The sequence below is a fragment of the Pygocentrus nattereri genome, chromosome 7 (genome assembly GCF_015220715.1).
Source record: "Pygocentrus nattereri isolate fPygNat1 chromosome 7, fPygNat1.pri, whole genome shotgun sequence".
NCBI lineage: Eukaryota > Metazoa > Chordata > Actinopteri > Characiformes > Serrasalmidae > Pygocentrus > Pygocentrus nattereri.
In genome coordinates this window covers 28,388,750-28,408,045 of record NC_051217.1, presented here as the reverse complement: position 1 = coordinate 28,408,045, position 19,296 = coordinate 28,388,750, and the positions used below count along the sequence as shown (strand labels likewise).

Here is a 19,296-nt window from a genome sequence, read left to right as displayed (position 1 = left end):
GGATGATGGCCACGCACTGCACACCATCATCATGGACAGGAGGAGCATTTTTAGTGGCAGGTTGCTGTCACAGAGCTGCTCAACCGACAGATTCAGGAGGTCCTTTGTCTCCAGAGCCATCAGGCTCTTCAACTCTTCCCAGGGGGACCAGCAGAGAAGGGGGGGGGACTGAATCTGAATCTCATGCTTATCTTGTGTTCATCTGCACATATAGACAGTGTGCTGCACGTATTGCACTTTCTGCATACCTCATTGCGCATCTTGTACATCTGGACACTACATACTTTATTTGGTACAATATATGCACATATTTATTTATTCATTCTGTGGTCATTATATGCAGTCACCTGTAAATTTTTGTATAGTCATTATTGCACTGCATTTCTCATCTCAGGTTATATCATATTGGTTAGGATTATTAAAGGATCCTTCAGGATCAATAAAGTATCCATCCATCCATCCATCCATCTATCTATCTATTATTTATTTATATTTATTATCATTTTGTGAAGACACCTGTGTTCTCACCATGACTCGCATTAAATATAACAACGACAAGCCCTGGTTTAATGCCAGACTGAAACAGTGGTGCTGGTCTAAAGTAGCAGTGTATAAGAGTGGAAATCAGGCTCTGTACAATCAGGCTAGGAACACACTTAACAAAGAGCTACTCAAACAAGCTGAGTAGTATGATGTCCACAAATGAGCCATCAACTGTCTGGAAATGCCTGCAGAATATCACCAGCTACAAAAGGACACCCCCACCCCCACCCCCCAAGACAATGGACGACTGTCAGCTGGCTGATGAGCTTAATACCTTTTACTGCAGGATTGAAAAGCTCAGCTCCTCATACCCGCTCAGCACAGATTCACACCCTCCTGTCATTCAGCCATCTATGCAGCCTGATATGAGGATCTGCGAGAAGGATGTGCATTGACTCTTCAGGAGAAAAAAAGTGAGGAAAGCACCAGGACCAGACGATGTATCACTCACCTGTCTGAGGGTCTGTGCTGACTAGCTTGCGCCAGTCTTTACAACGCTTTTTCACTGGAGCCGTGTTTCATACCTTCCTGCTTCAAACACTCCACCACAATAAGTTCATAAGAAAGCAACCATCACAGGATTGAATGACTATAGACCTGTTGCATTGACCTCTCTAGTCATGAAATCATTTGGTGCTCTCACATCTGAAGAACATCACAGATCCTCTGCTAGACCCTCTGCAGTTTGCATAACAAACAAACAGGTCGGTGGACGACGAAGTGAACATGGGACTCCATTTTATTCTCCAACAGCTTGAACACTCAAGAACAACAATTCAACAATTGGTGCTGAGCACAGCGAAAACAGTGGAGATGACAGAAGACTTCAAGAGGAGCCCGCCAGCCCTGCCAGCACTCACCATCCTGGACAGTACTGTGATGCCAGTGGAGTCCTGCAAGTTCCTGGGCACAACAATCACCAGGGACCTGAAGTGGGATAGCAACATCAGCTCCATCATCAAGAAAGCCCAGCAGAGGATGTAATTCCTGCGTCAGCTGAGGAAGTTCAACCTGCCCCAGGAGCTGATGGTGCGTTTCTACACAGCTGTCATAGTGTGGGGTAGCTCAGCCACCAAGCATGACCTCAAAGACTGCAGCATATGATCAGATCTGCGGAGAGAACAATTGGAGTTAATTTGCCTACATTGCTGGAACTGCATGCCTCCAGAACCAGGAAGCGTGCAGAGAAGATCTCCACAGACCCTTCTCACCCCGGACACCACCTGTTCCAGCTCCTTCCCTCAGGCATGCGCTGCAGCCAGATGAGGATCAGGACATCCAGGCTACAAAGAAGCTTCTTCCGACAAGCCATCACTCTCTTGAACAGTTAAAATATTACACAAACAATATTCCAGCTTCATACTGCACTTCAAAAATACTGGTATATAGTATCAAACTCAACTCCATCCTCTGTAACTGCCGTCTCAAACCAATGTTTATTATAGCATCTTACTTACATGCCATATTACCCCTTATCTGACTGTCACCTCATAGATCCCTTTCACTACCACTACACACCTTTTAACTGCTGCTGCACTCAGCACTTTAACTTTAGTTACATACTTTGTACATTGTAAGGTATGACTTTGTAATTTACAGGTATGACTATGTGTGTGTGTGTGTGTGAGTGAGTGAGTGATGGTAGGACCGCAGGTTTTATTTTATTTTGTTATATTTTATATTTATTTTATTTTATTCACTACATGTACATGTCTGTCTGGTACTGTGCACTGTGAGCTCCTGTAACCAAGACCAAATTCCTTGTATGTGTAAGCATACCTGACCAATAAAACTCGATTCCGTTTCCAATTCAGATGAAGTTTATCTTATTCTGAAATTATTTTATTCACTGGACTGGTAATACTCATATTTACTAACTTTTTTCACCTGTAGTATTTGTGTCGCGTATGCTGTATGTACGCTGTTCTGTGTTTACTAAATGAATGTATTATTTTATATTAAAATTGTTTACAAATTCATAAACTGGTTTTGCTCAAATTCTCCATCTTAACCCATTCTTTTTGGACTCGCTCGGGAGTGCCGCCTAGTGTTTGAGAAATTACAGAGTGGTAATTCTTGAATAACCACTCCTCCTCTCAAGTCCTCTGGCCTAAGTGCTGGTATGTCCCATCCATCCATCCATCCATTTTCTAAGCCGCTGGTATGTGTTGTTGTTTAAGGAGGCTGCTAGTTTAGTTACGTCAATTCGGTGCATATTTTGACTTTTTAACGACCTTGTTGATCCAATGATATTCGAGGGAAAAATTTTCATAGGACAAAACATATCAGCTTTGGAACATTTTTGATTACCACGGATGCAACAGGGGAAATTTTCAAAACCTCCATTCATTTTTCTCATTCTGAAATACATTTTAGGAATTTCTTTTTATGTGAGTGAAACATTCAGTGATATCAGTACTTTACCATTTTTCATATTATGTTTGCTGCTGATATTTATCCATATCGGCGTTTCGTTGTAAATCTGGTCTTCCAAGGGGAACAGGTTGAAACATATTGTAGCGTCACAATATACTCTACACATTACGGTAGCGCAGGAGTATTCGCTACATTACGGTAAGTTCATACGTCTGTTTGCAAACCCGAAGAACACTGCGATATCAATTTCTTAGCAGTATGACCAGCATGCTGTAACCACCGACCAAACAACACAAGGAAAAGTTTGAGTCACATCGCTCTTTTAACTGAACCGGTAAGTGTAGATTTACAATAATATTCCCTACATTTTTCAGCACTGCATCAGAGATCCGCACCTCACATAGTTATACACAGCTAGCTACATACTTTATTTACGCCGTACTGCTGCTTTCAGTCTTTACATGCGATTTGAGAATCAGCGCTCGCTGGCCTTTTTTCAGAACCTGTCCTTTCCTGCTTGACAAAGACAAAAGATTTTGGTTTTCAGTAAATATTATTAACGTTGCGCACATGGCAGTGTCTTACCGAGTGGGGTTCGGTTTCAAACGCTGCTTAAGGGAAAATGAATTCGTGCTCTGCATGTGTTCTTCACTGGCTTGTCTGAGTACTTGAATCCAGCGGTGTGGAGACTTTTTGGCAGCCCCTGCCAAACGCACGAGTGTCGTTAATGATTCAACGTTGTGTTTAAAAGTTTCCCGTCACGCTGTTAAAATGTTACGAGGCGTTTTTATTAGTTCAGGTTAATCGCATGTTCCCGATCACAAGTCGTTGAAGTTATCATCTTTACATGACTTGCTGTTTTAGTAGCACCTGGGCTGAGTCTGATCACTACGCGCACTGTGCTGCAGTAAATTCCGTGTATCTGTTGTTCCAGAAACACCCGAGTGTTACGCTTGTTTTTAATCCGCCTGTATTCCGACACCCTCCGCTCTCCTGTTTGCCATTGGTTGGTACGAGCAGGCCGCCAAACAACGACGTGTATAAACATCCAATCCGAGCAGGCAGGCGGGACACTACGGCCAATCCGAGCGCAGGAGGCGGGGATATCCGGAATACGGGTGGGGGCCAGACTACCTGGACCTATTGAAGATTGATTATCACGAGCTGTTTATCGCCTTATTTCCTCTACTTTGGTAGACGGCGTGGCTCTCATTTTACTTCCGGTTTTCCTGACTTGTTTTTTCAGGATAAAGGTAAGAAATTAACGCAAAGAAAGTAAAAGTTTTATGCAGGATTTTGTTCCAACTGCCTGGACATTTCAGCTGTCGGTTTGAGCTCATGGTAAAAGTGAGGCAGCTGGAACAAAATCCGGGAGCGTTGTTCAGTGTGTGAACCTAAACTGCCCACCGCTCGGGTTACTTAGTTCCGTTATGTTTGACCATGACTCTGTTTTTCACTCATTTACAGAATTTAATGTTTACGTCCTAGTATTTCACAAATAAATCCCATTTCGCCTGCCACATGTTTGAAATAATAATGCTGCATGTCCTAATTTTCTCTTAAATATATGAAAACACAGTGTTAGCATGTTAGCTGACCGATACGGTTATGAAAATAATGGACGATAAATATTCCAGGGCTATATAAATAATTTGTAAGTTGGTTAGCAGTTTTAGGAGGTTTCTGCACTGCTTTGGAGAATACTTCTACTTTTTATTTGCTTGTAGCTGCCTCATATATCTCACCTGACAATCAGATGAATGACAGCATGTCAGAGAAAGCCTGTTGGACTGCACCTGTCAGTCTGGTTTCATAACAAAATTTTACAGAAGCAAAGAGAATAGAGACAAAAAATAGGAAACGAGAAAATTCAGAAAGAAAAGCGAGTGCTCAGCTGTGGGTCCGGCACAGGTCTTTGGGCTTGAATTCCACTGAGAATCATGCCTTTGTTGTTAATGAACGTTATTGTTCCCACAAACACACACAAAGTTGGAAATGTTACTGTCTTCTCTTGTCTTATGTAGTTTGGCTCTGTCTGAATAAACTATGACATTATCTCAGGCTTAAATGGCTAAGCTACTCACCGAGGAGCTAATACACTCTGTGATCCTCCAGCTGTTTTGCCTGTTCATCATCACATGCCATGCTAGTTTCACTGGTTTTGCAAAAGAGGTTCTGGCTCCCCCACCTCCAAAGACAATTTTTCCCTTCAGGGGTTGACTCATGTTTATTATCAAAGCATAATTATCACAGCGGTAGTTGCTGTGTGTTTTCATCAGCCTCCAGCTAAGACTTGGAGGAATGGAGGGGGGGCTGTTAGCCATAGGGGAAGATATGTTCTGAATACTGTACTGTATGTCTGACAACCCTTAAGGTTTGGATTAATAATAAAAATTGCTAGGGGCAAGATAAAACAATTCAGAATCAGTAGAAGCAGCATTAGACAACACCTCCCAGTGCTGTGGGACTCCCCATGAAGCACAGATTTGCAGATATGGAAGGATGTATTGGAGACAGAAGCATTGAAAAGCTAGTGTTCAAGCTCAGTTTGCAATCTTATAAGGAAAGTCTTTTATTTAAAATGCTTTGTGATGCACATCTGCCCTACTGTTTTGCCCACAAGGACAAAATGCTTGAGTGTGTTCTCTTGTTTGGAGAGGCTTACTGCTGATTTATTCTGAGAGGTGTGCTTGTCAAAGAGTGTAAAACAGTCACATGATTTGCCATTAATTTCCTCTAAATGATCTCTTTTGTGTGTGTTTGACAGAAGAGCACTGGAGATACACTATATTGGCAGAAGCATTTGCTTGTCTGCCTTCACACGTGTGTGAACTTGAGTGAACTTGAGTCTTAATCCATAGGGTTTAATATGATGTCGGCCCACCCTTTGCAGCTATAACAGCTTCAACTATTCTGGGAAGGCTTTCCACAAGGGTTTGGAGTGTGATTATGGGAATTTTTGATCATTCTTCCAGAAGCGCATTTGTGTGGTCAGACACTGATTTTGGACGAGAAGGCCTGGCTCACAGTCTCTGCTATAATTCATCCCAAAGATTTTCTATTGGGTTGAGGTCAGGATTCTGCACAGACCAGACCAAACTTGCTCATCAATGTCTGTATGGACCTTGCTTTGTGCACTGGTGTGCAATCACGATGGAACGTGAAGGGGCTATCCCCCAACTGTTCCCACAAAGTTGGGAGTATGAAATTGTCCAAAATCTTTTGGTCTGCTGAAGCATTAAGAATTCCTTTTACTGGAACTAAAGGGCCAAGCCCAACTCCTGAAAAACAACCCCACACAATAATCCCCCCTCCACCAAACTTTACACTTGGCACAATGCAGTCAGACAAGTACCGTTCTTTTGGCAACCGCCAAACCCAGACTCGTCCATCAGATTGCCAGACAGAGAAGCGTGATTCATCACTCCAGAGAACACGTCTCCACTGCTCTAGAGTCCAGTGGCGGCGCTTTACACCACTGCATTTAGACGCTTTGCTTTGTGCTTGGTGATGTAAGTCTTGGATGCAGGTGCTCGGCCATGGAAACCCATTCCTTGAAGCTCTCTATGCACTGTTCTTGAGCTAATCTGAAGGCCACATGAAGTTTGGAGGTCTGTAGCGATTGACTCTGCAGAAAGTTGGTGACCTCTGCGCACTCTGTACCTCAGCATTTTATATGTCCATATAGTCATTTTATATGACCACTTCGTGGCTGTCATTCCCAATCACTTCCACTTTGTTGTAATACCACTGACAGTTGACTGAGCTCATATACTAGGTGACCTGTGTCAGTAAGTGCCTTAACTAAGCGTCTTACTAATCACAGCTACTTGTAAAAGGGAAAAAAACAAAACAAATCTAACTAGACATTAGATCGTTAGAGACATTTGTCATTCTTGGATGTGTTCTGCTGATCAGTGGGAGCTCAGTAGTCCTTCTGTACTGCAACTAGTTATTGCTGTTTTACTGACATATTTGTCAACTTTTTTCTTTGGGGATTCTGGAGCCACAGCAAAAATTGTAGATCTCATCTGTGAAAACAGCTTTATGAGGTTCCTTGAACCTCTTGGCCATGTGTATTTTAATAGTAAGTATAAATGATGCTCAGTGCTCTGGCACTTTTTTAAACCCAACGTAAGCTACCAGTAACCTTAAAGTCAGATAGTACAGAAGTAGCAATGCAGTGGCTATACTGAAGTACGTTTTCATGAATTTATATGTGGTCACCAAAGATCTGTAGGTAGTCTCAGTAGTAACAGTTTAGTTTTGTTTGTCCTGAAATTAATAACTCACACATGTGATTAGTGGACAGTTTACTTCCAACATTAAGAATTTGTGTTAGCTGCAGAGGGAGGAGATTCGAGGTGCTGAAGTGGAAGAGCTTTCTACATCATGCTAAATGGGTTTTGCCTCAGTATCTCTCTCATGTCAACAACTGGTTATCTCTTGGAAAGATTATGGGGGGATTATCCTGGACTAAACTTTCCTTTTATATAAGGATCTCCATTCAGAATGCTGTGTAGAATAGGTTTTAATCCTTATCTACCATTTTTGATCATAAAGAATGATTTTGTTTCAAGTAGCAAAAACCTCAGAGTATGGTGACAAACTGACAGAAATAGTCTAAAGACACAGTACAGTTCTTGAATATTTTTCTCGGCTCTCCTCCTGAAAGCCTGTTGACTTTGCTATCTTGGAGCCCTTTAGCCTTGTACTTTTTAAGATTCTGCCTTGCTGTGCTTAGTTTGGTAAAAAAGTAAGAATTTGGGGGTCCAGACTACGACCAATACATTATGTGCAGAAAGGACAATAGTTGTCCAACTTTGAAAGATGCTTATTAAATCCAAAGGCATAAATGCCAAAATAATGGGGAGAAAGACAAATCGTATTTTATCTGTGTTGGATATTTACTGCTTCATTGCGCAAAGCAAGAGAGATGAGTTTTTTTACCCCCTTTCTAAGCTAAGAGTCTTGTGTCGGGGTTGATTCTTGTTGTAATCCCCCGTCACCAGTATCCACAAGAGAAATTGAGAGTTTGTCACCCCAATCCCAGCTGCACCTGCACTTCCCAGATGATAAAATATGAACAGTACTTTACGTCTTCAGCACATTGAAAATATTGTTATACAGTTCAGTTGTTAATTGTTAGATATGATTATTATTTTTATTATTAGATTATAGATTATTATTATAAATTATTTTTATCATTATTATTATTTACTCTTATTATTATAGTACTCTTACTATTTAGTTTACTTTTTTTTTAGAGCATTGCAGTTTGTTAAATGTTTTACAAGCTGTGCTGTACTGAATAAACAGTCCTAATTACACTTACTTTTGTAATGAAACATATAGTCAGTCAGTGTTCTTTAAGTACTGACAATATCCAAGGTATCACATGGAATTTTTCACAAGAACAACACATTTTCATATTGCCCACATATATTTACTGATACCAATGTTCTGACAAATTACAGGAGTTAATGACCTCAAAATAGTGGTTCACACAAATCAGCTCATGCGTTTCTATATTTTACCATGAAACATATCCGGCTGTTATTTTATTTATTTATTTATTTAAAATATGTGTATATATGCTTTGCCTGTAGTGTGTGTGTAGCACCATTATTGAACACCTCTTCTCTTCTCTTCTCTTCTCTTCTCTTCTCTTCTCTTCTCTTCTCTTCTCTTCTCTTCCTCTCCCCCTCCTCTCTCTCTCTCTCTCTCTCTCTCTCTCTCTCTCTCTCTCTCTCTCTCATTTTTTATGTTGATGATGATAATGTGTGGGTATCAAGAGACAGTTCTGAGGGACACACAGCCCTTGCACTAGTCCCAGAGAGCACTGCACTCTGGATAGCACAAGCAGATGGTGACCTGCTTTCTGTTCCATCTTAACTCTTCACTGAGTTGATTTGTCATGCACTGTCTTGTAACAAATGTGAGGCTTATGTCATGCCGAAATACTCAATCACAGAAGAGGTCTATTTTCCAGTGAAGTGACACATCAACACTTTCTCCTGTTTTCTTTGAATTTACTGTACTTGGCCTTGAATACCTATTTCAGATCTGCATTTTCTGGACAAAACTGTTCAGAGTAAGAATAAATACTTGTGTGGAGCCACGGATGAGTAGTACTGGAATGTGGTATACAAATCTAATTCTATGGTAATTAAAAAACTGAAAGCTGTGATTAATAAATTGTTTGACCAGTATTAAATTGAAAATCGTCCAAAAACATGTACAAAACCACAAAAATGTCATGTTTTATCTTAATTTTTTTAACTTCAATGAGCCTCATTCACCACTGTTTTCTTGTTTGGGATTTGTTTTTAGTTAAGAACAGAATTTTTGTACACTCAAGAGCGCAGAGGTGAGAACTGTTCTTTGGTTTAAGAATGTGTCATGAATCTGATAGAGTCCTGCAAAAAAGGCTATTTCTCGTGAAAAAATTCAAGATAAAACTTGGGAAGATGTTGGCAAAATAGGCTCATTGTTCTTTGTAAATATACAGTCATTGCAAATTTGATGCCAGCAACATGTTAAAAGGAAACTGCTGTCCTGTTTTTGGAACAACATGTAATAGTCATTTGGGGACTAAAATCAGAAGCTGATCCAGTTTCCAGAGCAGAATTTTTTTTGCCATTCTTCACTTACTGAAGTTTTCAGGTCGTTCATTGTTGTGTTTGCACATGTTTTCAATGAAAGACAGGCCTGGACTGCAACAACGCCAGTCTAGCACCCACACTCTCTGATTACGCAGCCATGCTGTTTTAACAGGTCCTGGATTTTGAACTTTATGCTGGTAACAATCTGGATGGTCCTGTTCTTCTTTCAGTTAGAGACCACATCATCAGTTATCTGAAAGGTTGACTCATCAGACCACAATAAATGTTTCCAGAAGTGTGTCAGTTTGTAAAGCTGAGGGATCAGAGGTCACAGGCATCCAGTTTTGGGTTTTGGCCTTGCTGTTTAAGCACAGATTTTTTTTAGGATTCTCTGAATCTGTTGTTTAAATCATGCAGTGTAGAGAGTAAAATAACATATTTGAAGTGCGGTTGAACATTAATTTTTAAACTTTTCCTGCTGCATTGTTTCAAAGTAGTGAACCTGAACCCAACCTGGATCATAAAAGACTAGGCTTTTCCAGGGTGCTCCTTTTTTATACCCTGGCTTGATTGCATCACCTATTCACGATGTTTCTTTAACATTTCACAGTGTTAAATTGCTCATCATAACTTTTATGGAACATGTTGTGGGTATTAATTTTAGTGTAAAAATACAGGTCAAAGCAGATTTATAAATCACTATTTTCTGTTTTTATCTGCATTTCATACTGTCCCAACGTTTTTGGATTTGGGTTTGTAATATTTTATGTTCTGTAGAAATATACTAAGGTGTAATTCAGAGGTGAATTATTCTTGTCAGTATGACGGCTACCCTTTCAGTTTACTTGAAATTATATCTCCATAGTGGTTAATGAAAAAAGGTTTAATTTTACATACCTGCCCTCAAGACATGGCTTAATAGTCACTGGTTCTGGTTTCCAGAACTGCTATTTACAAATCATCTTTCAAAGAGAGGCATTCAGTTTATTTCCTGCACAAAAATGGGCAGATTTTTTTTTAAACTAATTATTTGGACCAGCTTAGCCACCAGACTTAAGAGCTGTGAGCTTGCACTTATTGTGTGTATAGAGCTTAGGTGGATGGCGTGGGTGGAAAAATTGGGGCAAGGGTTGTTTCTCTCTGCAGTTTCCAGTTTAATTTCCTCCAGTGCTGTTGTGTCAGCATGGCACCACTGTTCCTCAACATAAGCAGATGTCCTCCCCTGGATTTCTCAGGCTGGATTACACACCCAGGTAGCAAAGGCTCTTTATGAACTGTCCTTTTGCCTGTTTGGTGTAAGTGATAGGGTTAGGCAGTATGTGCCTCAAACAGTCTGCACCAGAATGAAGAGAATTTTTGATAACACTTGAACAGTTTATATCTTGTCCAGCATCTCATTACATGTGAATTTAGTAGGTTTTCTTTAAATGTGAGCAAAAACAGTGTAGGTAGTGTGTAAACCTTTATCACATCCTTTATCAGGTAGGTAGATTGCCTGTCTATAAGGACAGTAGCAGTAGCTTTAATTTGTGACTGTTATGTTCCACAGCAAGATCATTACACAATCTTGCACGCTCACTATAAGTATTACTAATTTTTAGTGAGGACTCTGCCAGCTTAGTTTTTAGGAGGCTTTAAGCCTCACAAAGAAATATGAGAACATGAATAAAGAAGGCTTTAGTATTGTTTGTGTTATATATTTTTAAAAATACATAAATTACATCATGCTTGGTGCCTACAATAGATTTTGCATTGCATTAACCAACAATTCCTCACAAATACTGTGCTGTAAGGAACCCTCACCACTTAAAGGTTGGCAGTGGGGCAACTCTGTGTACTCTATGCTGTCGGAGTCCTGCTGTTTCCTGTTTACCCATACAGTGAACTGGGAGGAATTTGAGCTATGTGACTACTAGTTTCCTGATACACAGCACGCATTTGCATTCAAGTATTCATGACAGTAAGTGACTGCACATATTGTATTCGCAGCCTGTTTTGTGAGTGGAATGACTAAAAAACTGTAGAGGAAGAGGAGTGGGTTTCTGTCTCTCTTTTTTAAGACCCTGTCTACTTATTTTTTATGATTTTCTTTTAAATATCCTGATTTCTTCTACTATTATCTTTAGTTTTTGTGATGTTTTTTTCAATGAACTGGGAGATAAAGAATTTCTGTTGAAAGATTTCAAATGACTTTTTCTGCTAGTTTCTTGTGTTCAGTTTTTAGTTGGGTGGGACTAAATTGGGCACACATGACCTCAAAAACTCAGTGTTAATTGGTAAACTTTTTCTAAATCTATTAACAGTGCTTTTTCTGAAGATTTATTACACCTTTGTAATGTATCTAAACACTGCTTCCAACTTGTCAGCTGCATGTTACAGGACCCTACTGTAAGTGTTTAACCTCATTGTTGCATGACAGCTAGCAGCCCAACTTAACTGAAGGTAGAAATTGGTATATTACCTTAGTAATGTTTTCTAGCTGTGCCTAAAATTGGAGCAGTGTTTCTCTGAAAATTTTCTTTGTAGTGACACACAATGAGAAATTTCTCTGTACACAGATATGACTATAGTGAATCATAATAGGAGCTTGTGATCTCTGTTTCAGGAGCGCTGCCCAGCAGTTAACTAGCTAGATATAGGTTACAGATTTAGCATTAGTACTGCTGAGTGTTCTCGAATATTAGCTGCAAAATGTGGTTGGATCTCTTAAATGACCATCAGACAGCTTGTTCGCTGTTTTGCAATTTTTACTCACCATTCACCAACCATGAAGAGCAAAAGGTCCTTTTTTTTATGTGGGGACCTCCAACGCATAGGGCTGAACTACTGCCACTTTTGCCGGGATAATTACAATGCCTAGGAGACACTGCTGCCAGTCATTTTGCTTTCTTGGAGCAGACACAGTCCCCAGCTATTTTTAGAGCATTTATCTACTGTTAAATTGTATTCATTTACATATTTTTCTTGAATATAATTTTGGTAAACACGTTTTCCATGGCATATATCAAAGCAAAACTGTAAATTAAATCAAATGTATGTGTATAGCACTTTTTACAATGGATGTTGTCACAAAGCAGCTTCACAGAATTCCAGAAAAGTTTTAACAAGAATGTTAAAAACCCCAGGGTGAGCAAGCCAGGGGCAACAGTGGCAAGGAAAAACTCCCTCAGAACTGAGGAAGAAACCTTGGAAGGAACCAGGCTCACTGGGGGGGACCCATCCTCCTCTGGTCAAACTATCTACAAGTGATTATACTACTAATATTAATAGCAGTGGGACGACAGCACCAGCGTCTCCTAGTTTACTATAATTCCCTGTGTCCATGGACCCCTGGATCTGCTGCTTTTATCACAGGGGGAACAATTACCCATCAAAAGCTAAACTGAACAAGTGAGTTTTCAGCCTAGCTTTAAAGATTGAGACTGTGTCTGTGTCCCGAGCATTTTCTGGAAGATCATTCCAGAGTTTGGGAGCTTTATAAGAAAAAGCTCTTCCCCCAGCTGCAGCCTTATGAATTCTAGGAACTATTAATAAGCCAGCACTGAGTAGCCGTAATGGCTCATAATAGGAAATAAGGTCTTGCAGGTACTCAGGAACGAGCCCATGTAGGGCTTTATACGTCAATAAAAGAATTTTATGATCAATACGGAATTTAATAGGCAGCCAATGAAGTGATGATAGCACTGGACTGATATGATCAAATTTTCTAGTTTGAGAGAGGACCCCGGCTGCAGCGTTTTGAACTAATTGAAGTTTGCTTAGACTCCTGCTCGTAAATCATGAATTTGTTGTCTGATATTTTCAATTTTATTATTAAATAAGTCCATAAAAACTTCACTGGTGAGAGTTGGCGGAATTTGTGCTTCAGTACCTGCCTTATTTTTTGTTATTCGGGAAAATACAGTAAACAGTACTCTAGGATTGTATTTATTATTCTCGATCAGCGAGGCCAGATATGCTGAGCGAGCTTTAGTGAGAGCATTTCTATACTCTATAAGGCTGTCCTTCCAGGCAGAGTGGAACACTTCCAGCTTGGTTTGTCGCCATTTCTGCTCTAGTTTCCAAACTGTTTGTTTTAAGGTACGGGTTTTATCGTTGTACAATGGGGCGAGCTTTTTCTGCCTTATTCTTTTTACTTTTAACTGCTAATCCTACAGGTTCACATACTTTTGCCACTCACAAATATGTAATATTGGATCATTTTCCTCAAAAAACAGATGACCAAGTATAATATTTTTGTGTCATTTGTTTAACTGGTTTCTCTTTATCTACTTTTAGGACTTCTGATGATGTTTAGGTCATATTTATGCAGAAATATAGAAAATTCTAAAGGGTTCACAAACTTTCAAGCACCACTGTACATGTGAAGTCTGTTTTCCTGAGTCTGCCATAATTTTATTAAAAGTTCTAAGCTTATTAAAAACACAAGCTCTGCTTAATATGACTAGACTCACGTGATGCTCGCTGTCATGGTAACATCTACACTAAGTGGTACTGTATGTATGTGCGCAATTGAATTATTTATAGTTTGCGTGTAAATGGAGATTTTCATGTTGGGTAAAGTGAGCATATAAACACTTCAGTCTTAATCTATAATCGGAATGTATTCAATCGGGTAGGTAAAAATGTTTGTGTGTAAACACTGCCAATGTAAAGAAGTTTTTAATATTTTAAAGAACATCTGCCTAATGTTAAGTTTATAGGAGCAACTGGTAAAGAACCCTTTGCATTATGTAAAGGTTCTTTAAACCTTTAAAATGTTTTTCACACTCACAAATCTCCTTTTCAGACATGTTTTTAGGAAACCAAATGTGGTTCTATGACATCGCTCAGAGAAACCTTTGTGGCACTACATTATTAAGAGTGAGTGTGAGAGAGAGTTTGTAATGTTGCTTGAAACTCTTGGAACATATGTAGATTCAGAGCAGCTGTTTCAGTATTGCATTCATCCAAATAAATACCTAAGTTTTATGTTTATGTTTGTTTCTTGTTTTAAACAGTTCATCTTCAAGTCTCTTGGTGCCTGACCTACTATGGAGATACCCACATTGCAAATCAAAGGACTCACTCCGAGTTGCTTAGGAAAAGCTTTGATAGCTCCTTGGGGTGGGAATGTTGTTCATCCACAAGATAACATGCTGAGTTTTAGGAGAAAGGAGATGCCAAAATACACAAGGGCATTTCTAGATCTTTTACATGCAGTCTCAACGCAAGTCTGACTCCTCTGAGGATGGAACATTTCTTTGATGGGATGTAATGCGTTCCCAAAGGACAGTTGCCTGTTCTAATTTGATTATAACACAACTCAGATGACATTAGCTGCCATCTACTCTAAATACAGTATGGTAGACAGTATATCCTTGGTGAAGCAGGAATTTCAGGTGCATCAAATCCTGCTAGTACCTTTCAGAAGAACTTCCTGAGAGGTTTAATAGGTCATCAGACATAGAAGGTGCAATGGAAATTCTCAAAGGAATTCTTTTTGTAGTCTTCTCAAATGGTGCTAAGGGGCCATGAAAACCAACTTTGTTTTATTAGTATCTAAGATATGTGTAAAGGATGAATTGCACAGTGCACAGGCTGCAGGAGTATATGGGTGTGTGTGTGTGTGTGTGGAAGTGAGATTAGGAGAAAACAGACATTGTCAATGTGCCAGGATTTCAACCTGTGTCTGTGCAGCCTGTCTGCAGCTGCTACAGAAGCCCAAATGTCATTTGTGGAAAATGCTCTCATTCAGGAATAATGCAGTTAGTGATGTTTGAGGTAGTGAACTATTTCAAATTTTACACGACTTAGTAGCAACAGCTGATTTTAAGAATTATTCTTATAATGAAAGAACCTTTCTTTTGGCTAGTTTTAAATTAAGTTCTTTCATTCTTATACCAGTCATCCCGGGGACATCCTGAAGGAAGTATACACACCCTTTCGCTCTCTAGCATTCGGTCTGCAGCACATTTCTTCTATTATTGGACCTACTACTTCACATTAAACATTTTTACAAGAAATATAGATAGCTGGCCTCCAATAACCAGGACATGATATGCTTCTTTACCCTGACAGGAATTATAATTGTCTCTTTTCACAGCATTTCACCATGGTGTTAGCCACATGATTCAGAGAGGTTCTCCGATTGACAGCCCAATGGATATGATATCTCGCCTGCTAATGACTTCCAGTGGAACGTGTGGCACGAACAGGACAAACATAGAGCAGTTGAAATGCTCATGTTGAATAATGCCACTGCCTCCCTCAGGGAAGCAATGCAGATCTTTGAACAGCTTTCAGTGTGCCAAAACTAAGCTTGCCCAGGGGAGCACGGCCACGCTGCAATCTGACGTGGAATCCTCTTTTTCACAGTAAGTGAAAGAAGTTGCTACTTGCGTTGAGCCATTTACAGAATAAGAACAAGGCACAAATCTTGTAGTCGTGCCTTTGACCTTTATCAGGCAATTAATTCCCCTGATGAGGAGTGCCCCCTGGTTGACGCACGTCCCAGTGCTTTTTCAGATGTCAACCATGCAGCTGCTTAGCAACCAGGTGGAATGACAGCAAGAGACAGAAATGGCTAGGGGCAGTGGGACCACTGTGAGATGGGGAGGTGGTGAGTACATTAAACATCTTTGCTGTGTGCACTTTCATTGCTTTAGAAAAAGCTAAACCTTAGTGAGCTACTGCCATGCATTCTGAGCGGTCAGTAACTTGAAAAAGACACACTTTAAATAACAGGAGTGACTTCACCAAATTCTCATATACTACTATTAAATTCAGGGCAATTTATTGTGTTTAAAGTCAATAATGGGTTTTAATTAGCTTGAAAAATATTAAAGTATTCTGTAAATTGTCCATTAAAAGGCACAGTAGTGGACCTGGGGGACAAATCGGTGATCAGTGAAATGAATGATCAATGTAAATGACTTCTAGATGCATTCATAAAATAGTTTTGTTGTTTTGACCTAAATATGTAAAAGATTTTGTCCTCATGTGCCCTGTTTTATTTGCCAAATTGTTATCTTGATGTAAGGGATGTAAGTTGTCCTGTTTTGATAGATTTCCTGTCCTGGATTTTGTAGTCATTAGTTGTTCAGTGTATTGTTGACATAACTGATTGGCCACCTAAGGTCATCCCTACCAGTAATGACAAAATCTAGGACCAGACACTAGATTAAAGGTCTGGATTTGAAGACCTCAATGATCCATTGCTAACCTCCTCCTGTAAGTACTGAATGTCAAGTTTAAGTAACTGACAAGTGCTTAGAACTTTGTAAGATAGCGAAACTGGATTGGATACCTGACATTGAACGTTTGGATAGTTGGATTGGATTTGGTTTTGGAAAGTTGGATTGTGGCTGAATGTTTGTTTTTATTTCAAAATCAAAATTGCAAATAGATATTTTCCTCAAATAATTCATCCATATGCAGAGCAAAGAGTGAAACTTATTTCTTAAACCAAAGACATTGGAAGGAGAGGTGTAGGATCTGAAGCAATGCAGAGTATCACATTACCAATTAAACCTGACACACATGTCTGATCCAGGTTATGTCACCAGGTTAGTTTACTAACTAATTGCCTAGCTAGCCATGTGTAGATAAATGGTGAAATTAATGTAACATGAAGCCTTGGGTAAAAAAAAAAAAAAAAGACATTTTGACAGGCAGTATCACTAGGTTTTTGTAGTGTTTATTATCAGCTAAACAAGATGCATTGATAAATGTTAATATGTAAATGTAAATGTAATAGAACCAAAAATGAATTAAATTTGACTTTGCAATTATTTAAAAATAAATTACTGACATGCCTTTCAGTTAATTCAGTTACACTCCTGGCTTCACTAACTGGTATTGCCCCTATTGACAGAAATGGCTTTATCTTAATAATTGTAACTGTTTCTCGCATCTACTGTTAGTCTTTTGCTCACTCCGTAATGCAGAATTGCCATGTTAGAGGGGTTTTTGCAGCCTGTTTCAAATCTCCCCATGGCATTTTAGTGGAGTTCAGATCTGGGCTTTGACTACGCCGTTCTCCTACCCTCAATTTCTTCCTTGTTGAGCCATCCTTGGTGGATTTACCTGGATGTTTGGGATCTTTATCTTGTTAGAAGGTCCACTTCTTCAGTTTCAACTTTTTGGCAGATGGTCTCACACTCTCCACTCTCAGCACTCTCTACTATGAAAGAGAATACATAGCTAATTCTATGATTGCAAGTTGGTCAGACCCTGAGGCAGCAAAGCAGCCCCAAAGTATAACATTTTCACCACCGTGCTTTACAGTTGGTATGAAGTTTTTCAGATCAGATGCAGTTTTTGGCTTTTCCCAAACATGGCTTTTGGTGTTTTGGGCAGACAGCTCTAATTTTGACTCACCTGTCCACAAACCATTTTTCCAGAGGTCCTGATCCTTGCCTGGAAATTCATTAGCAAACAATCTTGCCCTGATGTTCTTTTAGACTGGACTGGATAGCAGTGGTTTGAAATCTTCTGATGATTCTAAATGATCTTCTTGACAGTGGATTCTTTTATTTTAATGTTTTGGAAACACTTCTCAAATCCTTTGACTCATAAGCATCTACAAGCTTATTTCTGAAAGGTGTCAGAAAGCTCTTGATCTAGGCATGATGATTACCCAAACTGCAACACCAAAGAGCAAACCAGGCAAGATTTATCTGAGATTTAAATGAGACTCGTCTCTCAGAGATATTCTCTGGTGGTGTTCTAATCATTAGTACCAGATGGTGTGCAGCGGATTTCAGTTTTAAACATTTTAGAAAAGATTATATAGGTCAATGACAATGTTTCAAAATATTATTATAAAAAAATAAGTAACTTCTTTTTTGGTAGTTTACTTAATTAAAGTACATGGTTGGACAGTTGCACCGCCTGACATTTTTTGACTTTTGGAGGCTAAAAGTAACTAAAAAACATTTTTAATGATACACTGAAAAATGGTTCACAAAAAATAGGTATTGATGAATATTTGGATATTTCGTATTGCTGTTGTCAGAAGAAAACAATGCATCTTCAAAATGGTACCTTTTTGGAGAAGGAAACTTTTATTACTTTTAATGTAAGTCAATGGAACCGGAATTGTACACAGTCCACACAATGGTCAGCGGACATTTTCAAATTATATCAAAATTGAAAAACAACAAAAATGGAGATACAAAGTTATACTGGCAGCAGCGATATATCCATCCATCCATCCATCCATTGTCTAATCCGCTTCTCCATCAGGGTTGCGGGGGGTGCCGGAGCCTAAGCAGCGATATATTTATTAAATATTTTTTGGGGACAATAGGTTTGAAATTGGACACAAAAAAATGCATGTCATGTCGATCATATACAAGGGGTTACTTTCTTTTTCCTCATGAGGAAATTTGCATTTCCTGTTTTTTCAGTCAGATGATATGTATGATAACGTGTGGTCTCTGATTTTGAATGTGATGTGATTGTTGGTACCAGATGAGTTGGAAACGAATATTTCTACTGCTGATCTCCTGGGATTTTCACATACAACAGGCTCTGTAGGTCACTCAGAATGGTGCAATAAAGAAAAAACATCCAGTGAGCTGCAGTTCTGCAGAGGGAAATGCCTTGTTGATGAGCGAGGTCATCAGAGAATGGCCCGACTGGGTTGAGCTAACAGAAAAGCAATGGTAACTACTCCATCCAGTTGTGGTCAGCAGAAAACATCCCCCAAATGCACAATACATCAAACTTTGAAGTGGATGGGCTACAACCACAGAATACCATATCAGATTTCTCTTCTTTCAGTTAA

At 39.4% G+C, this 19,296-nt stretch overlaps 1 protein-coding gene and 1 long non-coding RNA gene across 4 annotated transcripts in view; one reads left to right on the top strand and one right to left on the bottom strand.

The window, feature by feature from the left end:
• Nucleotides 1-1,264: 1,264 nt before the first annotated feature.
• LOC108435354 lies at nucleotides 1,265-3,831 on the bottom strand. The gene is made up of 2 exons (XR_001858439.1): nucleotides 3,505-3,831; nucleotides 1,265-1,653 (listed from the first exon to the last, which is right to left on the bottom strand). It is a non-coding gene; the product is annotated as an uncharacterized LOC108435354 (long non-coding RNA).
• Nucleotides 3,131-19,296, top strand: part of tp53i11b (tumor protein p53 inducible protein 11b) — a 61,305-nt gene continuing 45,139 nt past the window's right edge. Inside the window, exon 1 of one of the 3 annotated variants that reach the window (XM_017711152.2) lies at nucleotides 3,131-3,253. The gene's annotated coding sequence lies outside the window, so the exon portion shown is untranslated. Of the gene's footprint in view, nucleotides 3,254-4,052; nucleotides 4,173-16,047; nucleotides 16,126-19,296 lie in introns of those variants that run through there. The other 2 variants (XM_017711155.2, XM_037539700.1) reach the window with 2 other exon arrangements.